The 13,236-nt window shown below is 45.7% G+C and overlaps 1 protein-coding gene across 1 annotated transcript in view; it reads left to right on the forward strand.

Annotated features, from left to right (window-relative positions):
* Positions 1 to 13,236, forward strand: part of LOC147734919 (membrane-spanning 4-domains subfamily A member 4A-like) — a 112,233-nt gene that overhangs the window by 25,467 nt on the left and 73,530 nt on the right. The gene's annotated exons all lie outside the window — the stretch shown is intronic.

Consider the following 13,236-nt stretch of genomic DNA (forward strand, 5'->3'; position numbering starts at 1 on the left):
GGAGGTTTTGTGAATGCCGCATATTTTTCTCACTTTTTTTATGGACAACCTGGCATCTTCCCAATGACCTTGAAATACAAGGCTCTTAAAATCACAGTTCAAGACCAGCATTACCTTTATTACAGGTTCTCAAACGAATACTTACGGTGTACTGGAAACTCGTATGAGTTAAAATTACAAGCAAAAGCACTTTTGTTGATTAAGAGAGGTTAATAAAAGAGTGCAAGAGAGAGAAGAGGAAAATATATATTGAAGCATACACTTCTGAAAAAGTTTGTCCAGATACTGCCGTAGCTGTCTGAAACGTTCATTCAACGACATATCAGTGTTCAGATTTTAAGTGTTCTAACCTACAAAAGCCCAGTCTTCAGTAATAGGACTTGAGCATGCCTTCCACTCCTGCTTAATATTGTTTACAAATATATTTTTACTACCACCTCATTTATGCATATTAAAACGTTGATATTAAAAGTTGCTACAAAGGGAGACCTCACTACATTAATAATGAACGCCAAATCAAGGGGTATATTATCAACGGCCAGCGATAATTATCGGTGGCCATGCTTAGCGATAAATTTCTTATCGCAGGCTCTCTCTGGAATTTATCACCCTGGTAGCGCGTTATTAACACGCATTTCTTCAGGGTGATAAACATTCCAGAGATAGCGAGGTTATCGCCGTTTTGCAGGGAACATCGCTGGTTTTCCAGCGATGTTCCCTGCAAAACGGCGATAACCTTGCTGATACGACCCACAGGGTTGTATCAGCATAATCCACCCTAATGTTAGGGATAGGTAAGTCTGCATTTTAGCAGACGTTAGTTTTTAGAGAAAACAGCGGTTTGCTAAAATGCTGGGGCAGCCTTGTAAATATCGCAATGTGAACATCAGCTATATTTTACAAGGTAGTCAATCAATCAATCATTGCATTTATATAGCGCAATACTTACCCAGAGGGTCTCAAGGTGCTGGGGGAGGGCGATCTGCTACTGCTCGAACAACCAGGTCTTGAGTTGCTTCCTGAAGGCGAGGTGGTCCTGGGTCAGGCGGAGGTGGGTGGGGAGGGAGTTCCATGTCTTGGCGGCGAGGTAGGAGAAGGACCGTCCCCCTGTGGTGGCTCTACGGATGCGGGGGACGGCGGCGAGGGCGTGGCTGGTCGATCGAAGCTGGCGTTTGGGAGCGTAGAAGTTGAGGCGGCTGTTGAGGTATCCTGGGCCTTGGCTGTGTAGGGCTTTGTGTGCGTGGGTGAGGAGACGGAAGGTGATTCTCTTGTTGACCGGGAGCCAATGCAGATCCCTCAGGTGTCCGGAGATGTGGCTGTGACGGGGGATGTCCAGGATGAGTCGTGCTGAGGCGTTCTGGATCCGCTGGAGTCTCTTCTGGAGTTTGGCGGTGGTTCCGGCGTAGAGGGTGTTGCCGTAGTCCAGACATTATAAAGGGGGGTAGAACCCATGCAATCGCGGGGACCTGGGCGTCAAGTAGTAAATGTAAAGAGGGGTCCCCGTGGGAGGTAATTATTTATGCACAAACAATAAAAATTCAAAGGGAACTAAGATGGTACTCAAAGGAAAAAGATGTTGTCATTTATTCAACGATTTACAAAAGGGGGTGGTGATGAACAGAGTGTCTGAATTGAGCAGACCACTCTTACCCAGTCCAAAGATCAGGGCTTGATCCATCACCGTTATTTATCTCACTGCCCCATCCCAGCTCAGAACCTGGCTATATGCAAATCAGTCTGTCCCTGGCCCAGTGCATCATGGGAACAGGGCAGACTAAACTACCAAGCCAATTCTTTACCAGAAAGGAGACAAGCTACCGGGGACCGGTTTCTGGCATTTCAGCCTCTTCGGCCCGGCTTGCTTGAATCCTGATGGAGCAGTGAGAAAGGGACTCATGTCTGAGTATACCCTGCCACACCTATAGTGGCCAAAATCGATTTACAAAAGGGGGTGGTGATGAACAGAGTGTCTGAATTGAGCAGACCACTCTTACCCAGTCCAAAGATCAGGGCTTGATCCATCACCGTTATTTATCTCACTGCCCCATCCCAGCTCAGAACCTGGCTATATGCAAATCAGTCTGTCCCTGGCCCAGTGCATCATGGGAACAGGACAGACTAAACTACCAAGCCAATTCTTTACCAGAAAGGAGACAAGCTACCGGGGACCGGTTTCTGGCATTTCAGCCTCTTCGGCCCGGCTTGCTTGAATCCTGATGGAGCAGTGAGAAAGTATTCTGCTTAATTCAGAGACTCTGTCCCTCACCACCCCTTGTTGTAAATATTTTTGTCCACCCTAAGCGTGGAAGGGTATACTCAGATGTGAGTCCCTTGCTCATTGCACCATCAGGATTCAAGCAAGCCGGGCCGAAGACGGCTGAAATGCCAGAAACCGGTCCCCGGTAGCTTGTTTCCTTCCCAGTGTAAGAATTGGCTTTTGTAGTTTGGTTTGCCCTGTTCCCATCATGCACTGGGACAGGAACAGACTAATTTGCATACAGCCAGGTTCTGAAACTGGGATGGTGCAGTGAGCTAAAAAACGGTGTTGGATCTAGCCCTGATCTCTTGACTGGGTAAGAGTATTCTGCTTAATTCAGAGACTCTGTCCCTCACCACCCCTTGTTGTAAATATTTTTGTCCACCCTAAGCGTGGAAGGGTATACTCAGATGTGAGTCCCTTGCTCATTGCACCATCAGGATTCAAGCAAGCCGGGCCGAAGACGGCTGAAATGCCAGAAACCGGTCCCCGGTAGCTTGTTTCCTTCCCAGTGTAAGAATTGGCTTTTGTAGTTTGGTTTGCCCTGTTCCCATCATGCACTGGGACAGGAACAGACTAATTTGCATACAGCCAGGTTCTGAAACTGGGATGGTGCAGTGAGCTAAAAAACGGTGTTGGATCTAGCCCTGATCTCTTGACTGGGTAAGAGCATTCTGCTTAATTCAGAGACTCTGTCCCTCACCACCCCTTGTTGTAAATATGTCATTTATTCAACAACACAGGATAACAATTTAAAGCAATATTTGCAATCATTTTGAAGTGAAACGAGAAATCGGAAAAATGAAAAGGCCCCAAGAGGGGGAGGAGGGAAGGGAGTGTGCTCAAAGGCTGTGTGAAAGATTATAAAGATAGTACACAGACTTAAACATAATGTACATATATCCCAAAATCAACAAGGAAATATAAGTTATTCCAAAAAACCAAAACGGCCTACATCAATTAAGGCAAGTATTGGGCAAGTATTTCAAAAGTAGTGGGGCATTCCACGGTCACATGTATAAATCAATCAAATACAGGGAATGTGCCGGATGTCCCAAAGTGAAGAGGTGTCGACGTTTCGACCCCTGTTTGTAGGATCAATTCAGTCCTTTGCCGGGGTCTTCATCAGGACCATTGTAGTGGGGGAAGGGACGAAGAGGGGCCGTCCTATCTGAAAACTGAAAACCCATGTCAGGGGATGGAGTATAAACTTTAAAACCTAAACAGTCTTTGTACTGTACACCAAGGAGGTGACTTAGTTAAAAACAAACTAAAGCCATGGAGTCCGGGTCGTAGGACCTCTGGACAGAGGGACCAGAAGCTGAATATGTAATTAATCCATAAACATGCTTGTAAATTAATTATATTATACAATACATCAGGGGCACATTAGCCAAGGATCAATGATGTCTGCTCAGAATGGGGGACCAAATAGCAGTTCATGTAGTGATAAGGGACTTAGATTAACTCTAAATCACATAAAGACCTTGATTCCAGAGGGGGGTCTCAATGTGTTATTTCAGTGCAAGGGCACGGTCGACAGGTGAAGAAAAATATGGGCGATTACCTGAAGTGGAATAAAACACACTCCGAAAAGTTCAACTGAAAGGGCTGCCGGTTTTGAATAATTATACTGCTGGGCAAGTCTAAATAAAACCATTGAGTTCACATTAGTCAGAGTTACCTCAGCGGGTGCTAATTTTTAGCTAAGACAATTCAAAAGATGGGATTACCTCAGTCTATTTTACCCAGCTTGCTGTGATATTGCAGGCAGGCATAAGCGCTGTGCTGATTCAATTGGCTGTAGATTTAAAATATAGACACATTGATTAAAACACGAGCGCAACATGAAAGTCTGACAGGCAGACTCCACATTTGCGTATGTCCGTACCTTTATGGGGTCCGTTCAATACTTTACGGACTAGATAACTGAGTGCAGAGGGACCGGTCGACTCCGTGTTGTCACCATCGGGTCCTAAAACAATCATGAGGGATCGTAAATAACGCAATACTAACTCCTCAGAGAACCATAACAAGCGGTACCTAAGAGTTCTACACTTACTTAGAGATCAGGGCGCGAGGCAGCAGAGCGTCTTGCTGCAGTCGTGACTCCAAAACACTGTTCACCGCTACGCGAAGCAGCAGGGTAAATCACCACACTCCGCAAGCCGCTACGCGGAGTTAGGGGCGGGGCTTACGGCGTGGCGTGAGTCAGAAAAAATAGAGGAAAGACTCGGATGTGATAGGGACGTGATCCTCTCCTCAATGGCTTGCGACAATGGATTACATGTGAAATCTAGACCGCAGCCCTTTCACGCAGAATTTGCATATTAGCTCACACATATAATTAAAAGAATCTTTCAGAGAATTTGCGAGCGAGCAAAGGTTAGGTTACACATATAAATAAGATGAATTGTCAGAAAATTAAAGCTCGCGCACAGCCCATGCAAGGGAGTGAAAGCGAGCGCACACAAGCAAATTTACTTATTTAAAAAGATGTCAATTCAGTAGATGTTGTTAAAGAGAAGTGAGATCACACAATATTAACACTCAATGTTAACACTTGATATTCTACGGTACCCTTGTGGGAAAGTACTCGTGCACCTGTCTCGCAGGGTGGTGTAGACGAGTTACCTGGATATATCAAATAATTAAATGAATGGGAATGAACCCGTAGGGTGTGTAGAGATTATCAGTATGGCTTATATGTGGCAGTGAGTTAGTTTGTCATCTCAGTGCGGCCAGTTGTGCAAGGCTGCCGTCCTGTTCATTTAGGCCATTTTTAATGGAGTCCAGGAGAGACATCCATTTGCATTCTCGTACGTTAAGCACCACAGCTAGATTTCCGCCTCTCCTCCCTAAGGACACTTTCTCGATTACCAACCACCGTAGATCTTTCACGGTGTGCCCAGCGGTCTGCCAGTGGTCTACCAGGGGGGCACCTAGAACCTTGCAACGTAGTCTGCTGCAATGTGCAGAAATCCGAGATTTGATTTTTTGCTGGGTTTGCCCCACATATACTTTGCTACATGGGCATGTTATAATATAAATAACACTGTCAGTATTACAATTAGTGTGGTGTTTTAATCTGAAAGTCTGTTGTCCATGGGTGAAGGTCTTGGTCTGGATGGTTGTCTCGCAAGCGATACAGGTCCCGCATCTAAAGTGACCTATCACAGGTGGTAAGTTCCATAGGCTTGTAAGTGTTGGAGAACTCTCCGGTTCCAGGTATGAGTGAACCACCATGTCTCGAATGTTTCTGGATCTCTTAAAAGAGTGGAGAGGGAGCTGTGGTTGATCAATCTCCTGAGCTATTAAAGGCCAGTTCTTGTTGATCACTTTTTTGACATCATTACTCCTTGTAGTAAAGGTGGTGACACAGATCATCCGGTTCATCTCAGGGTCCATGCGACCTTCAGGATTCAGCAAATTCTCTCTTGGGTTATACCAGGCTCGCTTTCTAGCACGTCTCACCATGCGTGTAGGATACCCCTGTGAAACGAGGCGATCCTTGAGGATCTCTGATTCCTTAAGATAGTCAGTCCGAGAGGAACAGTTTCTTCTAATTCTCAGGAATTGTCCCACAGGGAGATTATCTTTGAGGCCTCTTGGATGGTGGCTACCATATTGTAATAGAGAGTTTCTCTCTGTCGGTTTCCTGTACAGAGTAGTAAGAAGCTGTCCGTTTTCCGCATAGATGGAGATATCAAGGAAGGGTATTGATTTATTGCTCGACTCAAGCGTGAATTGGATATTGGTGTTACGTTGGTTCAACCAGGTGTGGTACTCATTTAGTTGATCGCCGTTTCCTTGCCAAATACACAGGACATCATCGATGTATCTGACCCAGAGGGTCAGCATGGATGAAAAAGGATTATTCGGTGAGAAAACGTATTCCTGCTCAAAGTGATCCATATAAATAATGGCCAAATTGGGGGCAAAAGTTGCGCCCATGGCTACGCCCTTCGATTGTACGTAGAACTTCTCTTGGAAAATGAAGAAGTTTTTCTTCATAGATATGTTCAGTAGGTCGATGATAAACTCCGTTGGGACCTGGAAGGGAGCAGGTCTGTGATTCAGTGCAACCTCCATTACGTCTAGGGCCTCCTGTTGAGGGATACTAGTATAGAGTGATATAATATCACATGTGACCAATAGCATAGTACTTGGATCAAAAGGTCTCTCATCAATCATCTGTATGACTTGGGTCGTGTCACGTAAGTAAGTTCTTGTATTCAAGGCAAGTGGCTTCAGGAAAAAGTCTATGTATTTACATAGCGGCTCTAGTATTGAGCCGCACCCGGATACTATAGGTTGCCCGGGGGGGCTATCAAGGTTTTTGTGGACCTTTGGCAAGGTGTAAATGGTTGCCAATCTTGGGGATTGTTGATTCAAGAATTTGAACTCTTGGTCACTCAAAAAACCTGATTCCAAACCTTTTTGTGTGATGGAAAGAATCATGCAGGCTATCTCTTTTGATGGATCATTAGATATCTCTTGGTAGCTGACTCCGTCGTTCAGTTGTCTATGGATTTCTTCTTTATACTTGGACAGATCCTGGACAACGATTGCCCCGCCTTTGTCGGCGGGTTTGATGATGACTTCTTTGTTGGAGGACAAATCCGTAAGTGCTTGTTTTTCTTTTTGGCTGAGGTTAAATCTAACAAACTTTTTGGTGTTTAATGTTTGTTCAGCTGCTTTCGTGACTATATCCTCAAACGCGAGTATTCTTGGGCTCATGGCATAGGTAGGTGGAAAGAATGTAGATGGCTCCCTTAGGCCAGTGATGGATCCTTGCCGTCTAGTTGTTTGATTCCGAAAGAAATACCGTAGGCGAATCTTCCTGAAGAATCTACAAAGTTCAGTTTTCAGTTGGAATTTGTTGGCTGTAGCTGTGGGCACGTAAGAGAGACCTTTGCTTAATACCTTAACTTCTTCCTCTTTAAGTTGGTAAGACGAGATATTAATCACAGGGTTCTCCTTAATGGAAGGTACTGGAGGGATGTTCGTAGCTGTTCCCATCACCACCGGTATGTGTTCCTCCGGGTCGAGATTTCGCCATGTGGCTCTGCCCGAAATGTCACCTGTTTCGGTGATTTGCCTCTGTTGCCGTCCCAACCTTGGTTCTGTTGCTGGCCTCTCCCTTGACCCCGGTTCCAATTGGTACCCCGCCCTCGGGGGGGACGCCATTGTCCACGGCCCTGCTCTAAAAAATGAGGTTGAAATTGAGGGGGGTATTGTTGGTAGTTGGTATCCCCGGGTGGATAGTTGTAGGAGGTACTAGGTCCGGCCTCACTGTCACTGCCGGAACTGTATGAAGAATCCGAAAAGGTGGAAAAGTTCCGTCTTCCTCTGAAGCCCCCGCGGCCTCGGTTGGAGAAACGACCTTGCGTGTCCTGCTTATAATAATCTGGCTGCAGATAGGGATACACAGATTTCTTGTCAAAGGTTCTCAAATCTCTCGCTAATTTCTCCAATTTTTTGGTCTGGGCGGTTATATCAAATTCCTTGATTGATGTTTCAAGATTCTCCAGAGCTTCCTTACTCTTAGTCAGGGTACTGTCTCCTAGGATCTCAGCTTTTAGATCTGCAATTTCTTTGCTGAGTGACACTACTTGTTCAGCAGCTGTCTCTACTCCCAGCACCATCCAGTGCCGGGAGCAGTTGTTGGCCACGTAACTAAACCCTTCTTTAAATTTAGGGACGTCTATAAAGATTGCAGGTTCGATCTTAATTTGCAACCCTACTGGTATGATGTTCTCCTGCAGGTATTTAGTGAACAAGTGTCCATGTAATCTGGTACGGATGAGCTTCTTCTCTAGTCTCTCTAGACGAGATATTTTGTCGTTCAAAGTGACATCAATAATGGGTGCAGTGGTGGATAAAAAAGTGGTGGATAGGTCTTTGGTGAGTTGGCTAATGTATGCCTCTGTGTAGGATAGGATCTCGGGATCCGCCATGGCAAAGTAGAATTAATCTACGTAAACCTCGCAGGTAGGCACCTGCTCAGAAGACATTATAAAGGGGGGTAGAACCCATGCAATCGCGGGGACCTGGGCGTCAAGTAGTAAATGTAAAGAGGGGTCCCCGTGGGAGGTAATTATTTATGCACAAACAATAAAAATTCAAAGGGAACTAAGATGGTACTCAAAGGAAAAAGATGTTGTCATTTATTCAACAACACAGGATAACAATTTAAAGCAATATTTGCAATCATTTTGAAGTGAAACGAGAAATCGGAAAAATGAAAAGGCCCCAAGAGGGGGAGGAGGGAAGGGAGTGTGCTCAAAGGCTGTGTGAAAGATTATAAAGATAGTACACAGACTTAAACATAATGTACATATATCCCAAAATCAACAAGGAAATACAAGTTATTCCAAAAAACCAAAACGGCCTACATCAATTAAGGCAAGTATTGGGCAAGTATTTCAAAAGTAGTGGGGCATTCCACGGTCACATGTATAAATCAATCAAATACAGGGAATGTGCCGGATGTCCCAAAGTGAAGAGGTGTCGACGTTTCGACCCCTGTTTGTAGGATCAATTCAGTCCTTTGCCGGGGTCTTCATCAGGACCGTTGTAGTGGGGGAAGGGACGAAGAGGGGCCGTCCTATCTGAAAACTGAAAACCCATGTCAGGGGATGGAGTATAAACTTTAAAAACTAAACAGTCTTTGTACTGTACACCAAGGAGGTGACTTAGTTAAAAACAAACTAAAGCCATGGAGTCCGGGTCGTAGGACCTCTGGACAGAGGGACCAGAAGCTGAATATGTAATTAATCCATAAACATGCTTGTAAATTAATTATATTATACAATACATCAGGGGCACATTAGCCAAGGATCAATGATGTCTGCTCAGAATGGGGGACCAAATAGCAGTTCATGTAGTGATAAGGGACTTAGATTAACTCTAAATCACATAAAGACCTTGATTCCAGAGGGGGGTCTCAATGTGTTATTTCAGTGCAAGGGCACGGTCGACAGGTGAAGAAAAATATGGGCGATTACCTGAAGTGGAATAAAACACACTCCGAAAAGTTCAACTGAAAGGGCTGCCGGTTTTGAATAATTATACTGCTGGGCAAGTCTAAATAAAACCATTGAGTTCACATTAGTCAGAGTTACCTCAGCGGGTGCTAATTTTTAGCTAAGACAATTCAAAAGATGGGATTACCTCAGTCTATTTTACCCAGCTTGCTGTGATATTGCAGGCAGGCATAAGCGCTGTGCTGATTCAATTGGCTGTAGATTTAAAATATAGACACATTGATTAAAACACGAGCGCAACATGAAAGTCTGACAGGCAGACTCCACATTTGCGTATGTCCGTACCTTTATGGGGTCCATTCAATACTTTACGGACTAGATAACTGAGTGCAGAGGGACCGGTCGACTCCGTGTTGTCACCATCGGGTCCTAAAACAATCATGAGGGATCGTAAGTAACGCAATACTAACTCCTCAGAGAACCATAACAAGCGGTACCTAAGAGTTCTACACTTACTTAGAGATCAGGGCGCGAGGCAGCAGAGCGTCTTGCTGCAGTCGTGACTCCAAAACACTGTTCACCGCTACGCGAAGCAGCAGGGTAAATCACCACACTCCGCAAGCCGCTACGCGGAGTTAGGGGCGGGGCTTACGGCGTGGCGTGAGTCAGAAAAAATAGAGGAAAGACTCGGATGTGATAGGGACGTGATCCTCTCCTCAATGGCTTGCGACAATGGATTACATGTGAAATCTAGACCGCAGCCCTTTCACGCAGAATTTGCATATTAGCTCACACATATAATTAAAAGAATCTTTCAGAGAATTTGCGAGCGAGCAAAGGTTAGGTTACACATATAAATAAGATGAATTGTCAGAAAATTAAAGCTCGCGCACAGCCCATGCAAGGGAGTGAAAGCGAGCGCACACAAGCAAATTTACTTATTTAAAAAGATGTCAATTCAGTAGATGTTGTTAAAGAGAAGTGAGATCACACAATATTAACACTCAATGTTAACACTTGATATTCTACGGTACCCTTGTGGGAAAGTACTCGTGCACCTGTCTCGCAGGGTGGTGTAGACGAGTTACCTGGATATATCAAATAATTAAATGAATGGGAATGAACCCGTAGGGTGTGTAGAGATTATCAGTATGGCTTATATGTGGCAGTGAGTTAGTTTGTCATCTCAGTGCGGCCAGTTGTGCAAGGCTGCCGTCCTGTTCATTTAGGCCATTTTTAATGGAGTCCAGGAGAGACATCCATTTGCATTCTCGTACGTTAAGCACCACAGCTAGATTTCCGCCTCTCCTCCCTAAGGACACTTTCTCGATTACCAACCACCGTAGATCTTTCACGGTGTGCCCAGCGGTCTGCCAGTGGTCTACCAGGGGGGCACCTAGAACCTTGCAACGTAGTCTGCTGCAATGTGCAGAAATCCGAGATTTGATTTTTTGCTGGGTTTGCCCCACATATACTTTGCTACATGGGCATGTTATAATATAAATAACACTGTCGGTATTACAATTAGTGTGGTGTTTTAATCTGAAAGTCTGTTGTCCATGGGTGAAGGTCTTGGTCTGGATGGTTGTCTCGCAAGCGATACAGGTCCCGCATCTAAAGTGACCTATCACAGGTGGTAAGTTCCATAGGCTTGTAAGTGTTGGAGAACTCTCCGGTTCCAGGTATGAGTGAACCACCATGTCTCGAATGTTTCTGGATCTCTTAAAAGAGTGGAGAGGGAGCTGTGGTTGATCAATCTCCTGAGCTATTAAAGGCCAGTTCTTGTTGATCACTTTTTTGACATCATTACTCCTTGTAGTAAAAGTGGTGACACAGATCATCCGGTTCATCTCAGGGTCCATGCGACCTTCAGGATTCAGCAAATTCTCTCTCGGGTTATACCAGGCTCGCTTTCTAGCACGTCTCACCATGCGTGTAGGATACCCCCGTGAAACGAGGCGATCCTTGAGGATCTCTGATTCCTTAAGATAGTCAGTCCGAGAGGAACAGTTTCTTCTAATTCTCAGGAATTGTCCCACAGGGAGATTATCTTTGAGGCCTCTTGGATGGTGGCTACCATATTGTAATAGAGAGTTTCTCTCTGTCGGTTTCCTGTACAGAGTAGTAAGAAGCTGTCCGTTTTCCGCATAGATGGAGATATCAAGGAAGGGTATTGATTTATTGCTCGACTCAAGCGTGAATTGGATATTGGTGTTACGTTGGTTCAACCAGGTGTGGTACTCATTTAGTTGATCGCCGTTTCCTTGCCAAATACACAGGACATCATCGATGTATCTGACCCAGAGGGTCAGCATGGATGAAAAAGGATTATTCGGTGAGAAAACGTATTCCTGCTCAAAGTGATCCATATAAATAATGGCCAAATTGGGGGCAAAAGTTGCGCCCATGGCTACGCCCTTCGATTGTACGTAGAACTTCTCTTGGAAAATGAAGAAGTTTTTCTTCATAGCTATGTTCAGTAGGTCGATGAAAAACTCCGTTGGGACCTGGAAGGGAGCAGGTCTGTGATTCAGTGCAACCTCCATTACGTCTAGGGCCTCCTGTTGAGGGATACTAGTATAGAGTGATATAATATCACATGTAACCAATAGCATAGTACTTGGATCAAAAGGTCTCTCATCAATCATCTGTATGACTTGGGTCGTGTCACGTAAGTAAGTTCTTGTATTCAAGGCAAGTGGCTTCAGGAAAAAGTCTATGTATTTACATAGCGGCTCTAGTATTGAGCCGCACCCGGATACTATAGGTCGCCCGGGGGGGCTATCAAGGTTTTTGTGGACCTTTGGCAAGGTGTAAATGGTTGCCAATCTTGGGGATTGTTGATTCAAGAATTTGAACTCTTGGTCACTCAAAAAACCTGATTCCAAACCTTTTTGTGTGATGGAAAGAATCATGCAGGCTATCTCTTTTGATGGATCATTAGATATCTCTTGGTAGCTGACTCCGTCGTCCAGACGGCTGGTGACGAGGGCCTGGGTGACCGTCTTCCTGGTCTTGGTGGGGATCCACCGGAAGATCTTACGTAGCATGCGCAGGATGTTGAAGCACGACGAGGAGACCGCGTTGACTTGTCTGGTCATGGAGAGGGAGGAGTCCAGGATGAAGCCCAGGTTGCGTGCGTGGTCTGTTGGTTTGGGTGCGCTGCCTAGGGCGGGGGGCCACCAGGAGTCGTCCCAAGCGGTGGGTGAGGATCCCAGGATGAGGACTTCCGTCTTATCTGAGTTCAGTTTCAGGCGGCTGTTCTTCATCCATTCGGCTACTTCTTTCATCCCTTCGTGAAGGTTGGCTCTTGCGGTGGCGGGGTCGTTGGTAAGGGAGAGGATCAGCTGGGTGTCGTCGGCGTAGGAGATGATGTTGAGGTGGTGCTGGCGTGCGATGTCTGCGAGGGGGCTCATGTAGATGTTGAAGAGGGTTGGACTGAGCGAGGAGCCTTGAGGGACGCCCAGATGACTTCGGTGGCTTCAGATCTGAACGGAGGGAGGCGGACCCTCTGTGTCCTTCCGGCGAGGAAGGAGATGAATCATTCCAGCGCCTTCTCCTGGACTCCGACGTTGCTGAGGCGTTGTACTAGGGTATGATGGCAGACAGTGTCGAAGGCCGCTGAGAGGTCGAGGAGGATGAGGGCCGCTGTTTCTCCGTTGTCGAGCAGCGCTCGAATGTCATCGGTGACTGCGATCAGGGCGGTCTCGGTGCTGTGGTTGGCCCGGAAGCCAGACTACGAGGGGTCGAGGGATCCGTTCGTCTCGAGGTAGTCCATTCGGTGTAGACCCAGTAATGCCCACTTTGCATCTCATTAGAGATGCAAAAGGAGGCGTCGGGAAAAAAGGGTGCTAACATGCAATTATGCATGTTAGCACCCTCTTGTAAATAGGGAGATAGTTTTATCTCCGCTTTTTTTGCTTTTTAAACCAAAAAAACGGAGATAAAGCACTTGTTAATATGCCTCTTAGTGCTTCTAATATCCCCAAC

Source organism: Lissotriton vulgaris, chromosome 1_2 (assembly GCF_964263255.1).
Source record: "Lissotriton vulgaris chromosome 1_2, aLisVul1.2, whole genome shotgun sequence".
NCBI lineage: Eukaryota > Metazoa > Chordata > Amphibia > Caudata > Salamandridae > Lissotriton > Lissotriton vulgaris.